The following is a 24,297-nucleotide window of genomic DNA, read 5'->3' on the forward strand; positions in this document are numbered from 1 at the left end:
TAGCTCTTTGGCCGGAGAAGTGTCTGACGGTGCTCCAGAGTCTGGGTGTCATCGTCCGTGAAGGGGCCGTGAAACGTTCACTGACCCCCCAGAGCTGCTCCATCTCGGAAAGCGTCAGGGTTTGTTCCACGTGTGACGGCGGGAAAGGGGGCGGTAAGGTCCAGGCGCCCACAGAACCACAGCGCAGCCCTCAGGAGGAGGCGTGGGGCTGCGAGGGCTGCACGGACATGACCGACTGGGCTCTGGCACGTGGACCCCCTCTTCCCGCTCCCCTTGCATTGGACTGCTGGCCTCGTCTGGTCGTGGCTCTCCAGGAGTCTCTTGAGGGCCCCCTCGACTTCCTTGTTCCTTAGACTATAGATCATAGGGTGGAGCACGGGAGTGACACTGGTGTAGATTAAGGACACAGTTTTGTCCTGTTCTGGGGCATAGCATGACTTGGGGCGAATGTAGATGAATATTGTGCAGCCGTAGTGCAGAAGGGAGACCAGCAGGTGCCCAGCACAGGCAGAGAAGGCCTTGCTCCTGCCCTCAGCCACGTGGATTCTGAGGACGGCAGCGATAATGAACCCGCAGGAGAGCAGGGTCAGCAGGAAGGGAACCAACAGGATGAGCAGGCAGACGAGGAAGACCGCGACCTCACTGGCCCGCGTGCGTGCGCGCAGGCCAGGAGTAGCACAGCGGGGATGTCACAGAAGAAATGACTGATCTCATGAGACTGACCAAAGGGGAAGAGGGATATCAGTGTGGGGAGGGTGAAGGAGAGCGCAAGTCCGCTGACTCACGCCAGAGCCAGCACCTGCAGACACAGGGTCCTGGCTATGATGAGTGTGTAATGCAGGGGCTTGCAGATGGCCACAAAGCGGTCGTAGGCCATCGCAGCCACGAGGAAACACTCTGCCCTGCCCAGGGCGCTGAAGAGATGCATTTGCAGGGCTCAGCCCAGGAAGGGCATCCGCTGGCTCCCGGACAGGAAACTGGCCAGCATGCTGGGGACGATGACCCATGTATAGCCGATTTCAATGGTGGACAGGTTGCGAAGGAGGAAATACGCGGAGTCAAAGAGGGTGATGAGCGCAAGAGTCGTGTGCCCTGCTAGGGTGACAAGATGCATGATTAGAAACAGTCCAAACAGGGAGATTTGTAACTCAGCCAGGTCCCCAAAGCCCAAGACAATGAATTCAGAGCTCAAGGTGTGCTGCTGCTGCAGTGGGGCCATCCTGCGTTCTCCTCTGTCGAGCTCCTGGGCCGGAAAAGGCAGCTTTCTAGCAATTCTCTAAGTCGTGGGAGACCCTGGAGCCCTCTCCACAGATGGCCATTGTCCCCATTCTGTGAGCCTTTTGAATTCTGCCTTCTGTTCAGCGAGAGCGGCGGAGTGCTCACTCTGATGGTGACGTCACTTTAGTTCACCTGTTGAGTTATTACAGAAACGAGCCGAGATGAGTGAAGTTGTCTTTAACAGACCCTAACGAAAGTCCTCCTTCTGACTACGTTTTGAAGAGCGGCCTCAGGGTAGGGGTTGGGTGCTGAGCGTGATGTTACTTAGGTTGGAACAGAGGCCGGGCCGGCGGGGTCATTGACGCCGTGGGGAATTCCCGTGGGATGGAGGGTCCGGCGAGTTGGTCTTAAAGACACTTTGACTCTGTGCGTTGGCTATGTTGTCCCTCCCTCGCCACCGCCCCTCCCACCAAACTCCCAGGATTCCTGCAGCCTCCCCCGTTTCAGCTCCGCTGAGTCGCAGGGAGACCCCGGCTTACGTGTCACCCCGCTCTAGACACCTCTTCTGAGCCCTGGGCTGAGTCAGGCGGATTCTCTCTCTGGCTACCCCAAAAGCCTGTGGGCTCCATGATGGCAAGAATGATTTCTTATTTAGGCTCTCCAACAGTGGCTGGGACATATTAGTGTTACTGGTGAAGATCTGTTGACTAAAAGCCTGTTGCTCGTTGCTGCATCCTCTGCAGTTAGGGCAGAGTCAGACATTGAGTAGGCACCCAACACGTATGCTTGAGTTAATGGTTAAGTGAAAGCAGGGAACCTTTGACGTATTGGGGATGCTGAGGTCATGATCGTCCAGGGTGGGAGGAAGCAGGACAGAACTAGGACATAGTCGGCACCTTCCCAGACTTTGGGGGACACGTTTGCTTCTCTCTTCCCCGGTAGGACCAAAGATACAAGTAGGAGGCCTTATGCCTAGGCTTCGATTCCTTCCTGTGCATCCCTTTCTCACAGCAGAGGAGAGGAGAAGCTTGCTAAAGAGTCTAGAGATCTAACACATCGAGACTCAACAGGAGTGACCTGTTGAGGTCACTGAGATGGGTTCTCTTTATTTTCAGCGCCTCGTGGAAATGGAGTTGTCACCTCAAGGACAGGAGCTCACTTAGGTACCATTTGGACCGGGGCCAAAGTGTGAGACTCGAAGTGTGTTCACTGAAACCTGAAAACCCATTCTGCTGATGGTTTTGCTTGGCCCAGACGGAGTTTGTGCTTCCAGTTTTCCAGCCCCTTGCATGTTACACTGACTATTCTTTGGGTGTTCACTGACCTAATGGGCGCCTAGAGTCTCTGAGCAGCACGGGTCCCTGGAGGGCCGTTTGCAGAGCCGATGGTCACGACGTCTTCCCCGGATGACGCCTTCCCTGCTCCCAGCCCTGCCACCAGCTCCGCCTGGAAATCACACTAAGTGCCCTGCTCTGCCAGCGGTCTGAGTGAGGCCATCCTTTCCGGGTTCTTGTTTCTCTTCCTTGGACTCGGACCCTCGGCTCTGGCTTGGCCACAGCTGATCACTTCCACTCTTTTTTCCCATGACGGGGCTGCGGACATGTGGGGATTGCTTTGTTTCGTTTGGGCCCTAAACCTTGAAAACACTGAAAACACAAAAATGAAAGTCAAAGACTTTCAAAGACACATGATCCAAACGGTTGAAAAGCGAGAAGTGAAAGTCAGTGTGACTTTCTCCCCCTGCTCTCCCAGAGAGCATCGCTCTCAGCCGGGGGGCTCACTTCCTTCCCTGCTTTGTCCGGTGCGTACAAACGCAAACACTTCACGCACACGCACACACTCACACGCATGGGCATACACACACATACACACTCCCACACGTGTACACAGAAACAAGCATGCACACACCTTACACACGCAAGCATAAACACGATCACATGTACGCACACATACACATTTGCACACGTGTATGGACACACACAGTGCACACCTGCGCGCATACATCAACACACACCTGCACGCATATATGCACATGTTCCCACACTCACACGTGTATGTATATAAACGTTCACCACAGTCACACATCAAAAAAGCTGAAATGGGATCATATTACACATATAAACTTACTGCCCTTAGACTGCCCTCAGTGTTTTCACCGCATAATGTGTCCGGGAGAGGTTTTCAGTCAGCACATAACTGGTTTACTTCAATCTTCTTTTGTTTTTTTTAACATCTTTATTGGAGTATAATTGCTTTACAATGGTGTGTTAGTTCCTGCTTTATAACAAAGGGAGTCATACTTCAGTCTTTTAACTGCCGCATTCTACAGTATGGATGCACTGTAATGTCATTAAGTGTAATGAAATAATACAACAAACACACGATAACAGATAAAACCTATACACAAAAGTAAATAAAACATAATTAAAATAACTGAGACTTTAATCAGTCTTTCATTACTTCGGTGTTGCAGTGGTTTCTATTTGTTTCTTACCACACGCCACGGTCCAAAGCATAGCCCCGAGTGGAGCGCGGAGCAGCGGCCCCGCGTGAGTACGGCTCGTGCATCCTTCCTGCTCTTTTCTCGCGTGCCTGGAACGGCCCCGGAGAAGAGATCTGGTTTGGTTACCTGGGAGGCACAGATCAGCGCGTGAAGCGGAAAACCGGGGAGAAGCCCGAGGAGGAGGAAAGCCCATCTTCAGGGAAGCAGCGGCAGCGCCCAGTGGCCTGGACCCGGTGGCACAGCTTCCCGCAGCCTGGCCGGTGGCTTTCCCGCCTGTCCGGACCACGGGGAGCGAGCCCTCGGAAGCACTGTCTGATGGCTGGAAGGAAGGGAGTGTCCTTAGAGGAGCTGCTACGTTGGCCCTAGAGGAGAGGTGGGGAAGGAGGCCGTCCCTGTGGTCCACCCCACCGAGGGGAGGCCCTTCCCTAGGTCACACAGCTGAACCCAAGCCCAAACTCAATTGCTCAGGTTTTCCTTGCCAAAAAAGAAAAAGAAAAAGAAAAAGAAAAAACAGTCTAGATCTTGACAATGTTGTTTAACTCAGATCTGCTGAAATTGCGGGCCCACTGTGCCGTCACCAGTACGCGAATGGGCCTCAGGCTGATTTTAGAGGCAGAAAATGCACAGGTTTGCTTGGGTTTGAATCAAGCCATCAGGCCTTGCTAGAGAGGAGTGCAGAGTGGGCAGTGGAGCCCGAGATTGGTGAGCTTTTAAGCCCCCCAGCCCCCAAAGCTGAGAGTCTACAAGGGGACTTAATCAGGGCCATCGGGGATTCCATTTTTAATCTGCAAACTCTGAGTCATCAAAGTAGCTTCATTGAACGAAGTGGGGACTGAGGGTTATGGAAGCTTGAGAAAGCTACTACTCAGCTGACCCAGGCTTCTGTCTAATACTTTCATCTCCCCGGTTCTGGTCTAGGTGTAGCCCGATGTCCAACCTGCACCGTGCCCTGCATCCTCGTAAGGCAGGACCCCAACGATGCCTCGCCTACATTCATAAAGCCAGTCTTCCCCCTGCAGCCACTCTGGGCCTTCCTTTGGTTCACTTCCACGGCCCACAGGCTTGCTCAGAATAAACCTCCCTTCCACCGCCGTCCTTTGGAGGATAGCCCTGCCCGGGCCAAAGCCTCGGAGGGCTAGCTCGGTGCTGGCCTGCAGGCGGCAGTGGGACAAGGCCTGCCCCGCAGCACTCTGCCACACTCTGCAACCGGAAACAGGACCCCCAAGAGCCCTCTGGGTACTTAGAATTACACACACTTCCCCTTGAATCATTCCAGTCGTTTCTGCCTCTAATCATGACCCCAGAGGGGCTGCCAACAGTCCAAGGTGGGCCTACGGCACTTTTCCACCTTCCTCTCCCTCCTCCCTGGCCTGTTTCTCCTCTTGGCCCCAGTTTCTAATACGAAAGCTCTTCTGCCATCTAATGGAGAGAAGCACCGTGCAACTCTCCAGCGTCGATGAGTGACCTGATGTGGCGGCAGCGCGGGGCTGAGGATATGCTGTCTTCCTCCAGCTAATGCGCATGCCCACCTTAGTGCCAGCATTACCGGCACGTGGGGTCCGAAGGGAGGGATGGCAAGTAAGAGGTTTTAAACATAAATTCAGCACTTTGGAAGAAAGGCACCTCAAAAGGGCCCTAAGTAACTGGGGCTGCCGCCTCTGCAAATTCCTAGATGTTCTAAGGCAGTGTCAGCGCAGCTGCCACACCACTCACAGCCACAGACTCTGTGTGTCTCCCCTGGTTTCCTCGAGGAAAGAGATGCCACATGGAGATGCAGTGAAATACACTGTTGGTGAGCAGCGTCCAGAGGTCCACGTTTCCTCACCAGGGGGAATTTGTCAGAGGTTCTCAGTGTGGAGTATTTGGTCTCTTTCTCCTTCCCTTTCCACTCCCTCCAATGGGTTGTTCTGAGTCTAACTGTGTGGGGTGTAGGGAATTAGCTGTATTCACAAACCAGCCCTTACCAGTGTAGAGGCTTTGCTTCCCCATCTGTTGGGACTTTTCTTGTATTTCTCAAGTGGTTCAGAACTCCGGCAGGGAAGAGGTATGCTACTTATTGGCCCTTCTTCACTCCCCCAAATTCTCAACTTAAGTGCTAATATTTGTATCTAAGTTTCTTAGAAATTGTGCTGCCCAGGAGGCAGGCATGCAGTCCTGAGTGGGGAGCCTCAGAATTCCCTTCATTTCTCAGGGAGGGAACTCCGCTCCCGCTTCCTCACCTTACGGGCAGTGGGTCGGGACACTAGGCCTCTTCGTGGAACCACGTGCTTGTATTCGGTTAGGACGTGATGATGAAGCAATCTGGTTGATTGTTCTTCCCTTAACAGTCTCTTCATGGTTGTTCTGATTTACTGAGGTATAGTTGATGTACAGTATTATATAAGTTTCAAGGGGCACAGCGTAGTGATTCACAGTTTTTAAAGGTTATAATCCATCTATAGTTATTATAAAATATTGGCTCTATTGCCTGTACTGTACAATATATCCTTGTAGCTTATTTATTTTGTACATAGTAGTTTGTACCTCTTAATCTTCTTAGTGACAGATTGATGGGTTCTCTTTATTTTCCTGCCTTGTATTTTGGCAACCACAAAGAGTTCCACAGTTGAAATTACCTGTAGGTAGGTAAGCATCGGATTTCTAGGACCACCAGGCACCCCATGCCCCTGATTTCCTTCCATCTGCTTCCTTCCCTCGGGGGAGAAGCGTCCACAGACCTTGGGGCCGGGATGGGTTGGTCTCAGCCAACCCAGATTTTGGAGTTTGTGGGAATACCTTGTCACCTAGTTTTGTTGTGGACGTTACCCTGGGTTTTTGGTTTTGCTATCGTTTCCTGTATCTCTTTCTCGTTCTCCTTCGGTGCTGGGAGAGTAGATGAGGATTTTGTGAAGATTCAAAAATGATGTTACCACCTCTGCTGCCACCTTCCCAGAATCGAGAAACTGTATGACTTCTGGGTCAGAATGATTAATAAAGATATCTTAACATCGATACAACACAGAAAAATTAGACGTTCTGGGCAAATCGTGACTTGACATGGATCTAAGTCCTCTGTCCATATTTCTCCTGAAACGACAAACGACGGGGGGCCGAGGGGCGCAGGAGAGCAGAGCTCCTTGGGGAATTGCACCCACTGACTGAGAAGGGTCAGGGCTGGAGGTTCGGCAGCCGGAGGAGGGGGACGCAGCCTTCTGGGGAGAAGTCCACCTGATACTGGTCGCATCTGATGATGTCAGGGCCAGAGCTGGGCACTGCCACGGAGTGGCTTTCTGGGGGGACTGTGCCCAACCGACCGACTGGCTACTGCCCTAGGATAGAAAAAGAACGTCTGTGCTGCAGTCGTCTTGGGCTCCAGCCTCACCACCCTCACTATCACTTGCTCCATGTTGAAGAGGACAAATCTAAAGCTGAGGGAGATGAAGCATCTTAGCTTCCCCGCAGCCACCCAGCCGGGAAGGGGTGGAGTTGAGTTGGGCCTCGGGTGGTCTGCCTGGCCCCAGCTCAGCTCCACCTCACAGTCAAGTCTGGCCTCAGTTTCCACTGTAAGCAGACTAACGCTTGACTCTTGTCTGCTTCACGTGTCTGTGTTTGGTCCCCTATTAGTCTCTAAATTCATCCATACACCCTGGCACAGAGGAGGTATACAGCAAATGATGGCTCTCAGTCTATTAACGCTGCTGTGTGGTCAAGGATCACAGAGGCTGCTCACGTCAGTAATGTGGTTGGCATACACCTCTAATTGTTTCCCCTGAGGTTCTCTTGCCAAGATCCTTTTGTATTTCCTAAATCTCTCTCTGCTTAACAAGGGCCAGCACAGGTGACCCCCAACCCGGACTGCAGATCGGAAAGTTGGGATTCCTTTCCTGAGCCGTACTGTGAGCCATGTGACTCGGGGACGTGCCGCTCTCTCCCTAAAGGGTGAGTCTAGCTGAAGATGCGCCAGGTATGCTTGTCCTTTGTGTGTCCCAAGCGAGAGGACGGGACTTTCTTATGACCTATGCTGACTTCACTGCAGCCCTGAGCCGCTGGGCAATGGGAGGCCGGCCACAGGCTACAAGGGAACTCAGAGGCCGAGGACTCCAGAGTCCCTGGCAAGTTTGTGCCCAGAGGGACGTCCTTTGCCCCTGTCCCAGGTGGACCTCAGAATCTGGGGACCAACTAGTCAGGAAATGTTGATAGCTATGGAAAGAGTGCAAATTTAGACTACACCCCTGGGAAAGAAGGACTCACCTCTGCCCACATGTTCATTCTCTGCTGCGGTCGGTGCCTGCTCTGCAGAAGTGCAAGGGCGTTACTGATCAAGCATCCTGTCCCGGAAGGACCTACCATTGACTCCTGATATATACAGCTCTTAGATCCTCAAGGCTGTTTTAACACGTTACTATCAAGCTCCTCAAGGCACAGGTGATTGAGCCTACCGGCTTCCGTCTAAAGGAAAGCACGCACAGACCAGAGACTACAGTTCTTTCCATTTCCCAGCTGAACTAGAAATCCAAACTTCAGGTAAGTGAAGACATCATGGTTGGCCAGAGCACTGTTGAAATCAGGCAAACAGGTTACGATTTGACAAGAGAGGGCTGGTGAAAATCTCACCGTGTTCATCCCAAAGCAGGTTTAATCTCAGGAAAACAAAGTTTGGCTCAAAGGCAGAGCAGGAAGGGGCTCTCCTTCTGATGTTCTCTACTCCCATCACTGAGCTGCTCAGCCCATCTCACAAAGGCAGTTCGTGGCAATTCCATCTCATGCCCTGGGGGCTGCAATGCCGTTTTCGGAAATAGATGCCATCTATGGAGTTCTCAGTGAAGAGCATGCTGGGGCCTTTTCCCCGGGGACGATGTTGCCAGTATCTCAATGGTACAGGATACTTTTGCGTGCGTAGAGGCTGCTCTCCTTAGTCCTCCAGACGGCTCAGTCTGCTCACACAGCGCCACTCCATGAGGCCAGAGTCAGCCCCGATGGCAACGAGAAGCCACCACCTTCTGTAAGGACTAGCCCGTTCCATGCCCCAGCACACGGCGCCAGCTTCCTGTGGAACCAGGCCCATCAGTGGCTTCTGAAAAGCTGCGTGGTCTTCATGACTGCCGTTCAAACCCTGGTAGGCACCCTGCTAGGGGAAAGTGAAGGCTTCCCAAGGCACAGGCAGGGAGGGGTAGCTTTAAATTATGAATATTCACAGTAAGCCAGAAATCACATCTTTGCCACTATTTAAACTTATGAACAATTTCCGATGCTAGCTTAAAAATGTGCGTGTGTGTGTGTCATAGTTTCACAAAATTCTTTTGCAGGGAAGTGAGCAAAATTGTCTGGAGTCCACTGACTGGAGTCGATAGGACCTTGGCTGCGGCCTTCAAAGCCCTCGGTGGAGGTGGCCTCAGGCCTCTCGTGTGTCTGCTCTGTGACCGGAGCACAGCAAGCGTATGTCCTCACAGGAGCAGAGGTGGGCGCTGCTTCCAGGACCCCGCACTGTTTTTAGAATCGAACGGCATGAAGGCACGAAAACCCTCATGTGGGAAGTGAAAGTGCGAGTCACACGACAGAGGTGTGACTTCAGCCTTGGGGACCAGCAAGGAGGGGGCGGGGAAGGCCTCTTTCCCTAGGACTGGAGTGAATCACTTTCTCTCTCATTTTCGTGTTCGGACCCTACAGTCACGAAGCGTCTGAAAAGCTGTCTGTGTCTGTGTCTACTGCTTCTCTCATTCCTGCTCTGGGGCAAGAGTTGAAAGCCACTAGGAAATGAATAGGTCGTACTTGAAGCCAGTGGTTCTCTCAAACAGAGACACCAGAAGGCAGGGGCGGGACTGGTTAAAGCATTGCTGGGGGGACTTCCCTGGTGGCGCAGTGGTTAAGAATCCGCCTGCCAGTGCAGGGGACGCGGGTTCGAGCCCTGGTCCGGGAAGATCCCACAGGCCGTGGAGCAGGTGGGCCTACGCACCACAACTACTGAGCCTGGGCTCTAGAGCCTGCGAGCCACAACTCCTGAGCCCCCGCGCCACAACCCCTGAAGCCTGTGCGCCTAGAGCTCGTGCTCCGCAACAAGAGAAGCCACCGCAATGAGAAGCCCGCGCACCACAACGAACAGTAGCCCCCGACAGCCGCAACTAGAGAAAGCCCGCGCACAGCAATGGAGACCCAACGCAGCAAAAGAAAAAAAAAGTCCACAAATAATAAATGCCGGAGAGGGTGTGGAGAAAAAGGAAGCCTCCTACACTGTTGGTGGGCATGAATTTGGTGCAGCCACTATGGAGAACAGTATGGAGGTTCCTTAAAAAACTAAAAATCGAACTACCATATGATCCAGCAATCCCACTCCTGGGCATATGTCCAGGCAAAACTATGATTCAATAAGATACACGCACCCCTATGTTCAGAGCAGCGCTGTTCACAGTAGCCAAGACATGGAAACAACCTAAACGCCCACTGACAGATAAACAGATAAAGAAGATGTGGGAATAGATACGATGGAATATTACTCAGCCATAAAAAACTGAAACAATGCCATTTGCAGCAACATGGATGGACCTACAGATTAGCATACTAAGTGAAGTAACACAGAGAAAGACAAATATCATATGATATCACTTATACGTGGAGTCTTTAAAAAAATGATATAAATGAACTTATTTAGAAAACAGAAATGGACTCACAGCCATAAAAAACAAACTTACGGTTACCAAAGAGGATAGCAGAGGGAGAGGGGGAGAGATAAATTAGGGGTTTGGGATTAACATATACACACTACTATACATAAAATAGATAAACAACAAGGACCTACTCTATAGCACAGGGAACTATATTCAATATCTTGTAATAAAGTATAGTGGAAAAGAATGTGAAAAAGAATATATATATAAAACAATATGTGTGTGTGTGTGTAATGGAATCACTTTGCTATACACCTGAAACTAACACAACACTGTAAACGAACTATACTTCAATTTTATAAATGGTTAAAAAAATTTTAATGAAATAAATAAAATCATTTATGCTTTACATAAAGGTGCATTATTAGAAAGTTAAAATTTCTCATAGGGGGCTTCCCTGGTGACACAGTGGTTGAGAGTCCGCCTGCCAATGCAGGGGACACGGGTTCGAGTCCTGGTATGGGAAGATCCCACATGCCGCGGAACAACTAAGCCCGTGTGCCACAACTGCTGAGCCTGCGCTCTAGAGCCCACGAGCCACAAGTACTGAGCCCACGCACCTAGAGCCCATGCTCTGCAACAAGAGAAGCCACCGCAATAAGCCCATGCACTGCAACGAAGAGTGGTCCCTGCTTGCGCAAAGTGCAGCAACAAAGACCAAAGGCAGCCAAAAATAAATAAATAAATAAATAAATAAAATTTTTTTCTCATAATGTCTCTGCACTAACCCCTATGAGCAGTTTTATGTGTATTCGTCCAGATTTTTTCCTAGGATATGCTAACCTGCATTTACAATGTTTTTTTACATAAATAAGATCACATCAAGTACCAATTCGGCTGTTTATAATTCTTATTCCATGAATGCCATGTTCTTGTCATTTGTACAATTCCCTATTGGATTGTTTGTCTTTTATGTACTGATTTCTAAGAGTTTTTTGGGTTTTTTTCACATTTTAAAGATATTTTCTTTAGTTTGCTATTTGTGTCACTGATTTTTTCCTAACTCGTTTGTCTTTTCATCTTATTTATGGTGTTTTGTTCATAACAGAGTTTAACATTTTTGTATAATTAGACATTGATTTTATTTTATTTTTTTGCCTTCTGCACTTTGTATCCTGCCTTTTTTTAAGTTTTTTTTTTCTTCTTTTTTTTAAGATGCTGGGTGTAGGAGTTTATTAATTAATTAATTTTATTTTTTTGCTGTGTTGGGTCTTCGTTTCTGTGCGAGGGCTTTCTCTAGTTGTGGCAAGCGGGGGCCACTCTTCATCGCAGTGCGCGGGCCTCTCACTATCACGGCCTCCCTTGCTGCGGAGCACAAGCTCCAGACGCACAGGCTCAGTAGTTGTGGCTCACGGGCCTAGTTGCTCCGCGGCATGTGGGATCTTCCCGGACCAGGGCTCGAACCTGTGTCCCCTGCATCGGCAGGTGGACTCTCAACCGCTGCGCCACCAGGGAAGCCCTCCTGCATTTTTTACTATCTGGTTTATAAAGAATCATCCCAATTGATTCCCAATTTGATGCTTTCACGGTGTTTTCTGCCATAAATACGTTTCACATTTCTTTGTGTTCGGACATTGATTCATATTTACTCATGCATGGCTTCTGGGTTTTGTATCATGCATAAATGTCTTCATCAATGTTTTCTCCTTTCATTTTTATGGTTTCATATTTTCTATTTAATTGTATGCTTTCATTTATTCCCATTTCAAGTTTAATTCTTTTGGAAATTAATGTTTCTGTAAAAAGTAAAATCTAGACCAGCTTTCTTCTGACTTGTGTAATCCAAGTAATTTCACCATTGCTCTTTATGTACTCTTTCAATTTCGGTTTCACTCTGACTGCTGACTTAATTTTACATTTTCTCTCCAGTCACATCTCTGGCTTGGTCCCTTAGACACAACTGCTGGCATCCTGGCTGATAAACCCTACCTTCCGTGAGAATATGGGACTTGTTTTTTATTTTGGACGTCAATTTTGCAGACACATATCTTGGCCTTTCTCCACCTATCCTTCACCCTACTACATGGTAGAGTAATGTTCCCTCATTCCCTAACCAGGTAATATGCTATAATTACAGAGACCTGCATAAATATGTCATGTGGGAATGCATAGTTCTTGCAAAATTATGAACTCCACCTGAAAACTCTCTCATCACTAAACCTCGGACTCTGTATATTTACACATGTGTGTATGCAACCCTTTTAAACAAAATATTCACAACACCATTATTTATAATAGTAAAAAACAGAAAAACTCAAATGTTCAAGTATCCCCAACTCAACAGTCCTCTAATCCATTGATGCTTTAATCTCCTCTCTCTCATCCCCTTCTTGTCCTCACGTTATTCCCTGAATTCTTGGGAAGGCAACTTAAGCTGAACCAATCAAATGTCTGTCTGTCTTTCTCTGTCTCTTTCTTCTCCCTCCCCAATCCCAACTTTCTGTACTGAATCCTTCAGGTCACTTTCTCAGAGAGGCCATCCCAGATCACTCAACCCGAATTAGCTAGAAGAACAAATTGCAAGAATAAACAAAGGTGGGGGTTAAACTTTGGTGACGATGACATTTCAACTCGGTCGAGAAATACGGATTATAAACGTTATAAATAAATAACGTTCCAGGGCTTCCCTGGTGCCGCAGTGGTTGAGAGTCCGCCCGCCGATGCAGGGGACACGGGTTCGTGCCCCGGTCCGGGAAGATCCCACATGCCGCGGAGCGGCTGGGCCCGCGAGCCATGGCCGCTGAGCCTGGGCGACCGGAGCCTGTGCTCCGCAACGGAGGAGGCCACAGCAGTGAGAGGCCCGCGTACTGCAAAAACTAAAAATAAATAAATAAATAACGTTCCAACACCTGACTAACCTTTGGGGGCAAAACAAAATTAGGTCAATGTCATTTTTTGCACCCAAATAAATTCCTAGTGGATTAAAATTTTAAAGTACTAGAAGACGTTATGAGTGACAAATTTTACAGTTTTACAGTAGTGGGTAAGGCTTTCTATTGGACATAAACTACAGAAATCATAATGAAAAGATCGGTGACTTAAATACATTTTAAAAGTTTTTAAAAACCTTCTATATAGAAAAGAAGTATGACCAAAGTTAAAATGAAGCAATGAGGAAGGAAAGCGTTTTCAAATTACAGCAAAGATTTGATATCTTTAACATATAAAGAGCACTCTCAAATCAATAAGTGAAATATGACTATTACAATTAAAAAATAGAAAAAAAGGATATGAAAAGACAGTTCTCAGAAGAGGAGTTACCAGTGGCCAGGTGTCATATGAATATTGTTACACCAGTTTAGAAATCAAAAGAAAGTGAAACAATATTGAGATATGATTTTGGTTACTCTATGGGCAAAGATTTAAAAGATTGAAAATGTCCTGCTTGGTGTGCATTATGGGCTGAATTGTATCCCCCCTTAATTCGTATGTTGAAATCCTATTGTCTAATGTGACAGTATTTGGCGATAGGGACTTTAAAGAGGTAATTAAGGTTATATTTATCAGGTCATAAGTGTGGGTACCTAATCCAATAGGTCTGGTGTCCTTATAAGAAGAGGAACAAGACACCAAAGAGCTCTCTCTTTCTCTCCCTACACACACACACACACACACACACACACACACACAAGGACATGTGAGGACACAGCGAGAAGGTGTCTGTCTGTAACTCAAGGAGGAGGCCTCACCAGAAACCAACCTGCTGGCACCTTGATCTTGGACTTCAAGTCTCCAGAACTATGAGAAAATAAATTTCTGCTGTTTAAGACACCTAGTCTGTGGTATTTTATTATTATTTTATTATGGCGGGCTAAGCTGCCAAATAGAGGGTAGGAAGTAAGAAAATGGACACTTTCATACACAGTTGGTTGGAGTTAAATTGATGCAAACGTTTTGGAGGGCAACTTGGTAATACATATCAAACACTTTAAAAAGAGATTACTCTTTGACCCAACAAGCCTCCTTCTAAAATCCTATTGTACATAATGTGCTACACAAAAACAAATGTACCAGGGTATTAATTTCAGCATGGTTCATAATACTGAAAAATTATAAGTAGCCTAAAGGCCTATGTACAAGAGATTGGTTAAAATAACTATGGTATACACATTCTGTGGAATATTATACAGCTATTGAAAACAATGTGGAAGGCACAGGCTTCTCCAAATCCACTATATGGCCCACTTCTGGGCCAATTTTCGGTGCCCTGTCTGGAAAGGGAAGGTCCTTCTCCTTGTCCCTTTCCTCCAGCTGCCCCTTGCAGTGCCTCCCCTCCTTTGACTCATTTGTCTCCTTTTCTACCACAATATGAGTTGATCAGCAAGGAGCTAATCCCTTAACAAGAAAAGAGGCCTATTTCTCCCTTGAAGTAATAAAGGAGGGCCAAGTCCTCAGACCACAGTAGTTAAATAAATAAAATTATGATTCCCTCAATTCATTAATAGTCAGGACTTTGCTATTGCAAGTGAAAAAAAGTAGAACAGAAACAATCAAAAATATTCCCTCAATTATAAATAAATATGATTATAATTATGAAAATAAATAAATTTATGATTAAATAAAATTATGATTCCCTCAATTCATTAATACTCAAGACTTTGCTATTGCAAGTGAAAAAAAGTAGAACAGAAACAATCAAAAATATTCCCATTACCTTAAGCCAAAGGGAGAACTTCTGGGTCTGTATAACCGAAAGGTACAGAGGTAGTTCCTGTCTTCAGGCATGGCTGGATCCAGGACTCGGTTCTCTGAGATGTGTCTTCTTCTTGCTCTAGCTTCCCCTCTGTCCATTACCAGTCTGCCCTCCTGCAGCCCCAAAAGTGTCACTGGTTGGATGGGATCACCACGGCCGGAGGAAAGCAGTGCTCCGATTGGCCAGGCCTGAGCCACATGCCCACCCCTGGAATCAGAGGTGACGTCAACTCTATCAGAACCATAGTGGCCGAGAGAAAAGGAAAGGGGAGATTTTCTAGCGTGACATGACGATACCGGTACCAAGAGAAGGGACACGGATGCTGGGTGACAAAACCCATAGATGTCCTCTACAGTGGTGCAGACTTTTCATCAAATTCAAAATCAATGTCCAATGTTTTAAAGGAACAAGACTAGGAAAGATTATTCCTTAATCTAACAGAACAGTATTTGTACTTTCCCAAAATAAAACTACTTATGTCAGAAGGAATACATACGTGATGAAAATATTTAAACAGTACGTACGTGTGAAATTTACCAGGTGGGAGTTTCTTCCGCTAATGCTAATGTCTGGAGATGAGCATTCCTGAGAGTGGAGGTGGCTCACTCTAGGTAGTTACTATGCATATCCCCACACATTCACATGGTGGCAGCACAGTGTGAGAACAGAACATACCATACAGAGAACATAGCATATACCACGCAGGGATTCTCAACTTGTTTTAATCTTTCTTAGTACCCAGCTATCTACCTTGCTCTTTCTCTAACTGCCACACGGTTTTCCACTAGGATGGGCTTACTGTAATTTACTGAATCTTTACTCAGTTGAAGCTTTTTTACTCAATGCTATAATTAACATTCTGGTTAATTCTGCCTTGTTTGCATATGCAAGAGTTTCTCTCTGAAAGATTCCCAAAGGTAGGCCAAAGGGTAAGAACAGCTTAAACTTCAATGTAAAATGCCAAATAAATGTCCCGATAGCTTTACTAACACTCCAACTGATAAAGTATAAAAGTCTCTGTTTCTAACAAATATTGGAGGTTGTTAATTAGTTAAATTATTCCTACACTAAAACCTGCCCTGTTCTCACCAAAAGGAAGACTTGAAAGGCTCAAATTGTTTCCAAGTAACTTAACAGAGTCCCAGAAAAAAAGCTCAAGAATATGTTTGGGAACACCAATATCCAGCATCCAAGGTAAAATTTCACAATGTCTGGCGTCCAATATAAAATCACCACGCACGAAAAGCAGCAGGAAAATCCAGTCCCATTAGGAGAGAAATCAATCACAAAGAGGCATCCCAAGTGGAACGGAAAAAGTAAAACTACCTTATCTGCAGACCACCTGACCATGTATGTAGAAAATATGATGTAATTCACAGAAGAGCTACTAAAACTATAAGGGAATTTAGCGAGGTTGCAGGAAACACTATACATTAGAGGGGGCTAACTCCTCCCCCAAAGACTTAACTAATTGTCCCAAAACTTTTCTTCACTCGTCTGAAACAAGGTCAGTAGACCACAAAGTTCCAGTTCCAGTGTTTCTGGGTTGTTTGATCTTCTGCAAACTAAGCTTTTTATTTTGGCAGGAATCAGACCTACTGGTACAAGGTGGTGGGCAAACTAGAATTCTGGTGGGAGGGCACACTTTCTGAGCAGCAACCATGTACTGTACACCAACAGCCTTAAAAAATCAATAGAAAAGTGAATTTTTACCTCAGCAATTCTACCCTTTGGAATCTACCTTGAGGACATAACCAGTCAGGCAAATACTTACACAGAAGAATTCCACTGACTCGTTTCTTATAATAGGGAAAACTGGAAACGTATTAAATGTTAACGCTTATAGTACCTCTTTTATGCAACCAAGCACGTGTTTTTGAAGAAATTTCAGGGGAGAAAAGCTCATATGTTAAATGAAAATAATTCAGGAAAAAACTTAACCATGAACTTGCAAAAATCACATTATCTTCTTGCTATATATAAATGAAAGTACAAAACTAAGAAAATATTCCAAAATACTGATAGTAGTTAACGCTGAATGACACGACATAATGCATTTTACTTTTCTTCCATCTCCTACACCGTCTTCAATTACCTTGTACTACTAGAATACCTGAAGCCCAGAACCTTCCCTTGAAACCAAGGACAAAGCAAGAAACCGTGGAGGCGCAGTACCTGAAAATATACTCAGACACGGAGTAGTAGTTCAGTTTTATTTTCTGCCGTAACAAACGTTTCAGCACCTCCTCCTCCAGCAACAGGGAAACAACTGGGCCAAGCGGGCGCAAGACCAATGCAAGCAAACAATTAGGGCCCCAGAATAAAGTGGCAACTAGTGTGGGAATCAACGCACCGGGGAGGGACGCCCTGCCTAGGAAGAGGCGCTAGGTTAGTCCTACGCCCCCTTTCCTGGCCCGGGCTTAGTGAAAACATGGAGCACAAAGTGCTGCATGGTCCGCAGCAACAGAGAAGGCTGGTTGAGACCGGAGGCGATGGAAATCTGGAGTCAGCCCGGGTCCTCAGCACTCACTGGGCTAAAAGGGAGAGCAAGAGAAAACCCAGTGAAATGTGGTAACTGTGCGCCTAATGCTCTGCCCGCTCAGCGCGCGGCAGGCTCGGCGCGCAGGTCTACGGCCTCAGACCCCGCCTCTGGGGGCCTCCAATTCACGCTTAGAGCCAGCCCGGCCACCTGCCACCGCCCCCCACCGGGGCCCCTCGGAGAACTGGCACGGCTAGGGTGCTGCCGCACACTGCGAGCTCCTTCCACACCGCCCCTCGGCGGCGCTGGCCATGTGGCGCCGGGGGCTGGCAGGCCCTCTCTGCCTCCACGGGCCATCGGAGGGGCACCGGGAAGGAGCCGGTGCGGCACGGCCAAGGAACCGCTCCCGACCTGGCCCGTGCCGCAGGCCTGCGTGCTCTCAGGCCGCTCTCACTTGTCTCGGCCCCTCCAGGTCTGCTCCGCCCCCTTCTGGCCCCTCAGGCCGTCTCCCCCCGCGCCCCCACCTCTCCCCGCCCCCGCTGACCCCGCCCCCACGAGGCCAGCGCCTCCAACGGTCTTGCTCCCCCTTCCCCCACCCCTCCACATCCCCGGGCTGACCCCCTTCTCCCCCTTCCACTGGCTCCCGAAGGCGCATCCCTCGGCCTCTCCTCAAACAGAATATAACTGGAGCGTTGGCTTCCGGATCCTCTGCCCACGGGCCCGACAAACCCACCCAGCCCCGAGGCGGTGTGTGCACCAGTCCCCGGCGCGGCGTGTCCACCTGGTCCGTAGGCGGCGTCTCCACCTGGTCCCGGCGCGGCGCGTCCACCTGGTCCCTGCGCGGCGTCTCCACCTGGTCCCGGCGCGGCGTGTCCACCTGGTCCCTGCGCGGCGTCTCCACCTGGTCCCGGCGCGGCGCGTCCACCTGGGTGCGGTGCGGGTTGGCCACCAGGCCGTGGGACGGCGTGGCCACGGAGACGCCATATTCGGCGTCTGCCCGCCCCGGGGAAACCATCTCCTCTCGGCCCAGGAGCAGGCGGCAGCTGCAAGGCCTGTGGACCTCCAACGTCTTGTGCGACACCTCTGGCTCCATCTGGCTCGCCCTGGCCTTCACCACCTCTCGCCACGCCGCCGCCATCGCCTCGGGCTGCGGCCTCCATGCTGCCACAGGCTTCGCTTGTGCCCTCCACGCCCAGCACGAGCTTCTGAGGGAACGAGGCCCCCACAGGAAGCTCCGCCCCTCGGCAGCTGACGTCACTGGGGCTCCCAGGGCGCCTGCGCAAACAGGCCCCGCCGCCATTCCCGGGATGTCACGCTTGCGAGGCCTCTGGGCACGTGACTGCTTCCCAGCAAACCGGCAAACCGCAGGCGAGCCCCGTGCACCTCAAAGTCTGAGCTGGGGCCAGCTAAGCCACCCTCACGTGTGACCAGCCTGCTGAACGCAGGTCCCTGTCATCGAGTTCTGGAAGGGAGTCGGGCACCTCTGGGCCAGGCCCCGCCAGCCCTCTGGTCTCCCACACGTAGCTCGAGCCTGCATGTGTGTGCGTGGGCACGAGTGCGTGTGTCGGGGCCCGGCCCTGGGGGGATGATGCCAGGGATGCGTAGTGGGTGGTGCCTGCCCGCCTGGGGAGGGAAGCGGGGGGCTGCTGCTGGGTCCGCTGGGGACGGCGTGGGGCCGGGCCGACAGGGGCTCCAAGGCTCCGGGGACACAGACTGCAGCGACTCCAGGCTGCAGGCTTGGCCCGGGCCGGCCAGGTGCATGGGGGAGACCGGCTGGACGCAAGGGCTGCGGCAGCGGGGGCGGCGGGCGGAGGGCCCCACCCCAGGGACACCCCCAGTCTCCTGGCCGTTTGGTGGCACAGACCTCATGGGCTTTCCCTCCCCCAGGAACAAAGTCTTGCGGCTCTCCGGGGGCCTGGAGTTTCCGGGGGCCCTCAACTGGGAGGTGACCCTGTGTCTGCTGGCCTGCTGGGTGCTGGTCTACTTCTGTGTCTGGAAGGGGGTCAAGTCAACAGGAAAGGTACAGCCAGGGTGACGCCAGGGCTGGGGGCAGCACTGCCTGGGGGGGTGTGGGTGTCTGCCAGCGACCACTGCTGCCACGGGAGGAGACTGCACCAGGGCCAGAGCCCGAGGAGGGGCAGGGACTTCAGTCCGGGCCACTTGATCCCTACCCCCTGGCTGGAGAGTCCTCCCAACCCTGCGCCTCCAGGCCCGGCAACCTTCTCTGCCGAGTGGAGGTGGAGTGGCCCCGGCAGCGGCTGCCCCTTCCCTGGGGTGGGGGGCATCCCTGGCTCGCCTTCCTTCCCTTCCAGTTCCTCTTGGTTCTGGCTCTGAGTCAGCTTTTGACCTTCTCGGTCTGTCTCTCTCACCTGCCTGTCTGCCCTCGGGGACCCAGCGGGGAGCCTGGACACATCCCTCGCTCAGGGACTCCCTGTCAGTTTGTGGGGACAACTGTGTGAACAGACACACAATAAGACAGCGTGCCGGCGGGAGGGAGGGAGACACAAGAGGGAAGAGATATGGGAACATATGTATATGTATAACTGGTTCACTTTGTTATACAGCAGAAACTAACACACCATTGTAAAGCAATTATACTACAGTAAGATGTAAAAAAAAAAAAAAAAGCAAGGGGAAAGGGAAAGGGGAAGGGGAAGGGGAAGGGGAAGGGGAAGGGGAAGGGGAAGGGACGAAGCCAGAGAGGATACAGGCTGGATCACGTAGGACTTTTCAGGCCACCGTAAGGCTTTGTTTTCAACTTTGACAGGGAGCCCCTTGGAGGGTTTGGAACCGAGTAGAACAGAAACAATCAAAAATATCCACATTGGCTTAAGCCAAAGGGAGAATATATGGTTCTGTGTAACTGAAATGTACAGAGGTAGTTTCTGTCTTCGAGCATGGCTGGATCCAGGATTTGGTTTTGAACTCTAACAGGGAGCCGAGTAGAACAGAAACAATCAAAAATATTCCCATTGGCTTAAGCGAAAGGCAGAATTTCTGGGTCTGTATAACCGAAAGGTACAGAGGTAGTTCCTGTCTTCGGGCATGGCTGGATCCAGGACTCGGTTCTCTGAGATGTGTCTTCTTGCTCTAGCTTCCCCTCTGTCCATTGCCAGCCTGCCTCCCCTGCAGCCCCAAAAGTGTCACTGGTTGGATGGGATCACCGCGGCCGGAGGAAAGCAGTGCTCCGATTGGCCAGGCCTGAGCCACATGCCCACCCCTGGAATCAGAGGTGACGTCAACTCTATCAGAACCATAGTGGCCGAGAGAAAAGGAAAGGGGAGAATTTCTAGCGTGACATGACGATACCAGTACCAAGAGAAGGGACACGGATGCTGGGTGACAAAACCCATAGATGTCCTCTAAGGGGTGCAGACTTTTCATCAAAATGAAAATCCATTTCTAATGGTTTTTTTAAAAAACCAAGACTAGGAAAGATGCTTCTCATAATAGAGCATGTGCCCTGTTACTGGCCCTCCCATCAGCTCCCATCCCCTGACTCTGGGCTTCCACATCCACTTCAGGGGGATGTCCTCTGCCTAATCCTCCCACACAGACCTTTGCTGAATTAACGTTTGTTAAGTAAGTGGTTTTAAAGGGAAAAGAATGGAGCAGACTATTGTTTTCCACAGGAAAATCATTTCAAAACTAATAATTCCTTATGAAAATATTTAAACAACATGGAAGTTTAAAATCTAAATAGTGAAAGGTTTCCTCCCTAAAGCCCAGTGATGACATTGAAAGCAGGGTGGCTCATTCCAGGTGGTGACTCTGCCTTTCCCCACATGGTCATATGGTCGGAATGTATTCAAAAACAGGAATATGCCATACCCAGAATTCTGCAATTTGCTTTCATCTCTTTCCATATTAGTTCCCAGCTATCTACTGTGCTCTGACTGCCGTATGGTACTCCACCAGGACGGACTTGCTGTGATTTACTGAACGTTTCCCCTGTTGATGTACATTCTACCGATTTTTCACAATGACAAACACTGTAATTAACACTGTGGTCAGTGCTGCCTTGTTCACATACACAAGAGTTTTTCTGTGATAGTTTCCCAAAGCTGGGTCAAAGGATATGCATATCTTAATATTTCAGAGGAAATGCCAATCAAGTGTCCAGACAGATTTTACCACCACTCTGAGAGTGTATGAGCCCTTGTTTCTAACTATAGCCTTCTCAAACACAGAAGATTTCAGTTAATTAAATTAATCCAAAGATGTGGCACATATATACAATGGAATATTGTGCAGCCATGAAAAGAAACGAAACTGAGTTATTTGTAGTGAGGTGGACGGACCTAGACTCTGTGATACAGAGTGAAGTAAGTCAGAAAGAGAAAAACAAACACGGTATGCTAACACATATATATGGAATCTAAGAAAAAAAAAGGTCATGAAGAACATAGGGGTAAGACAGGAATAAAGACACAGACCTACTAGAGAATGGACTGGAGGATATGGGGAGGGGGAAGGATAAGCTGTGACAAAGTGAGAGAGTGGCATGCACATATATACACTACCAAACGAAAAACAGATACCTAGTGGGAAGCAGCCGCATAGCACAGGGAGATCAGTTCCGTGCTTTGTGACCACCTAGAGGGGTGGGATAGGGAGCGTGGGAGGGAGGGAGACGCAAGAGGGAAGAGATATGGGAACATATGTATATGTATAACTGATTCACTTGATTATAAAGCAGAAACTAACACAAAATTGTAAAGCAATTATACTTCAAAAAAGATTAAAAAAAAATTAATCCTACAGTGAGACCTCCTCTGGTCCCAAAAAGCAAATCTTATAAAACTAAGACTCAGGGGCTTCCCTGGTGGCACAGTGGTTGAGAGTCCGCCTGCCGAGACAGGGGACACGGGTTCGGGCCCCGGTCCGGGAGGATCCCGCATGCCGCGCAGCGGCTGGCCCCGTGAGCCATGGCCGCTAAGCCTGCGTGTCCGGAGCGTGTGCTCCACAACGGGAGAGGCCACAACAGTGAGAGGCCCGCGTACCGCAAAAAAAAAAAAAAAAAAAAAAAACTAAGACTCAAGAGGTTCATACTGTTTCCAAGTCACTTAATAGGATCCCAGAAGAAACCTTAAGAATAAGTTCAGGAATAGAAACGCATCCAGCACCCAAGGGAAATCTTATAATGCCTAGCATCCAATCTAAACTTACCGGGCATGCAAAGAGGCACGAACATCCAAACCGTTATGACAGAAATCAGTTAAAATGCATCGATTGGAAAGGAAGAAGTAAATGTGCCTTTATTTACAGACAAAATGACTGTATATGTAGAAAGGCCCATGGGATTTATAAAAAGACCTATTACTATCAACTAGTGAGTTTAGCAAGGTTGCAGAACACAAGCTGTTTTAGAGGGAGCTTATCACCTCACCCCAAACACTTAACCAACTGCCCCAGCACTTTTCTTTGCAGACCTGAAACAAGGTCGGTAAGGCACAAACTCTTACTTAGTATTCTGGCGTTATACGTTAATATAAACATGTAACTATAGAACTAAGAAAATATTCCAATATTAACACTGAACGGGAGGACACAATTTTCTTTTTGTTCCACTTCTGACATTGTCTTCAATTAGGTGTGCTACCGGAATAGCTGAATCCCAGACCTCCCCTCCAACCTGAGCACAAATGCAAGAATATTAGGAGGTGCAGAAGCTAAAACTAAACTCAGACACAGAACAGCAGCTCAGCTGTATTTTCTGCAGTTAACATTTAATCACCAAACAGAATACGTGGACCCTGAGCGCCCAAGGGCCAGTACAGGCAAAAGACGAGGCCGCAACAAGAGGTGACCACGGAAGAAAGCAATGCCCTACGGAAGGCCGCCAAGGACACGACACATAAGTTAGGGTTAGCGCCCTGGGGCCTGCTGACGCTAAACGTAAAAGCGGGTAAAATTGTATCGCAAGATGTGAACCACCGAAGAAAGCTGGTCCACACAGAAGATGATGGAACTTCGGAGTTGGCCAAAGTCTTCAGCAGTGAATCGGCTAAGAGGGAGGGAAAAATAAAATTCAAGTTTGGGGAGGCACACGTCCCTCCCTGTCCCCCCACACCGACAATCCCAGAGCAGCACACTTCTTCTTTAGGCTTAACCCTCCCTTACAGCTCCACATGGCCTGAGCCTGGCTCTGGCCACCTGCCACCAGCCGCTCCCCAGACCCCTGTAGAACCCACATGACCAGGACGCGGCCCTCCACATTGAGCTCCCTCTGAATGGGCTCTGGGTCTGGAAAGTATACACTCAGCAACTGGTGGGCGACCTCCGCGTCCATGGGCGATGGGAAATGCACAGTAAGGGTGCTGGAGGAGATATGGTTAAGGCACCACCCACACTAGTGATTTCGCCTGTGCCTCAGGCTTCCTCCTCACTGAGACTCGCCTTCACCCCCCCACCCCGCGGCTTCCCCGCCAGAGCACCCCTTAGGCCGTCCACAACCTCCCACCCTATACACTGAGGCCACCCTGGACATCACCACCCCTACCCTCTGGTTTCCCTCAGGTTGGTTTGCCCCACCACCGCCCGTCAGCCCAGACCACCCTTGGCCCATACCCTCCAGCCGCCCAGAGTTCCCTCCTTCTACACTTCAGGCCCCACCGCCTGCAGCCCCTCCCCACAAACCACCTCCAGCCCAGCCCCTGGACGCCCGGCCCACTGGGGCTCCTGCAAAAGGATACCACTGCAGCGCCTGCGGACCCGCATCTCCGGCCCCGGGTCCCGCGTCTCTACGTGGCCCTGCTGCGTG

The 24,297-nt window shown here is 49.5% G+C and overlaps 1 protein-coding gene and 1 pseudogene across 2 annotated transcripts in view; one reads left to right on the top strand and one right to left on the bottom strand.

Moving 5' to 3' along the window:
* LOC309978675 (sodium- and chloride-dependent creatine transporter 1-like) overlaps positions 1 to 24,297 on the top strand; it is a gene marked incomplete at both ends in the record, with an annotated part of 42,368 nt that overhangs the window by 12,403 nt on the left and 5,668 nt on the right.
* LOC309978065 (olfactory receptor 10V1-like) lies at positions 78 to 1,219 on the bottom strand (annotated as a pseudogene). Its single transcript has one exon. The product of its transcript is annotated as an olfactory receptor 10V1-like (transcript).

Source organism: Leucopleurus acutus, assembly GCF_964270905.1.
Source record: "Leucopleurus acutus genome assembly, chromosome: X".
Lineage (NCBI taxonomy): Eukaryota > Metazoa > Chordata > Mammalia > Artiodactyla > Delphinidae > Leucopleurus > Leucopleurus acutus.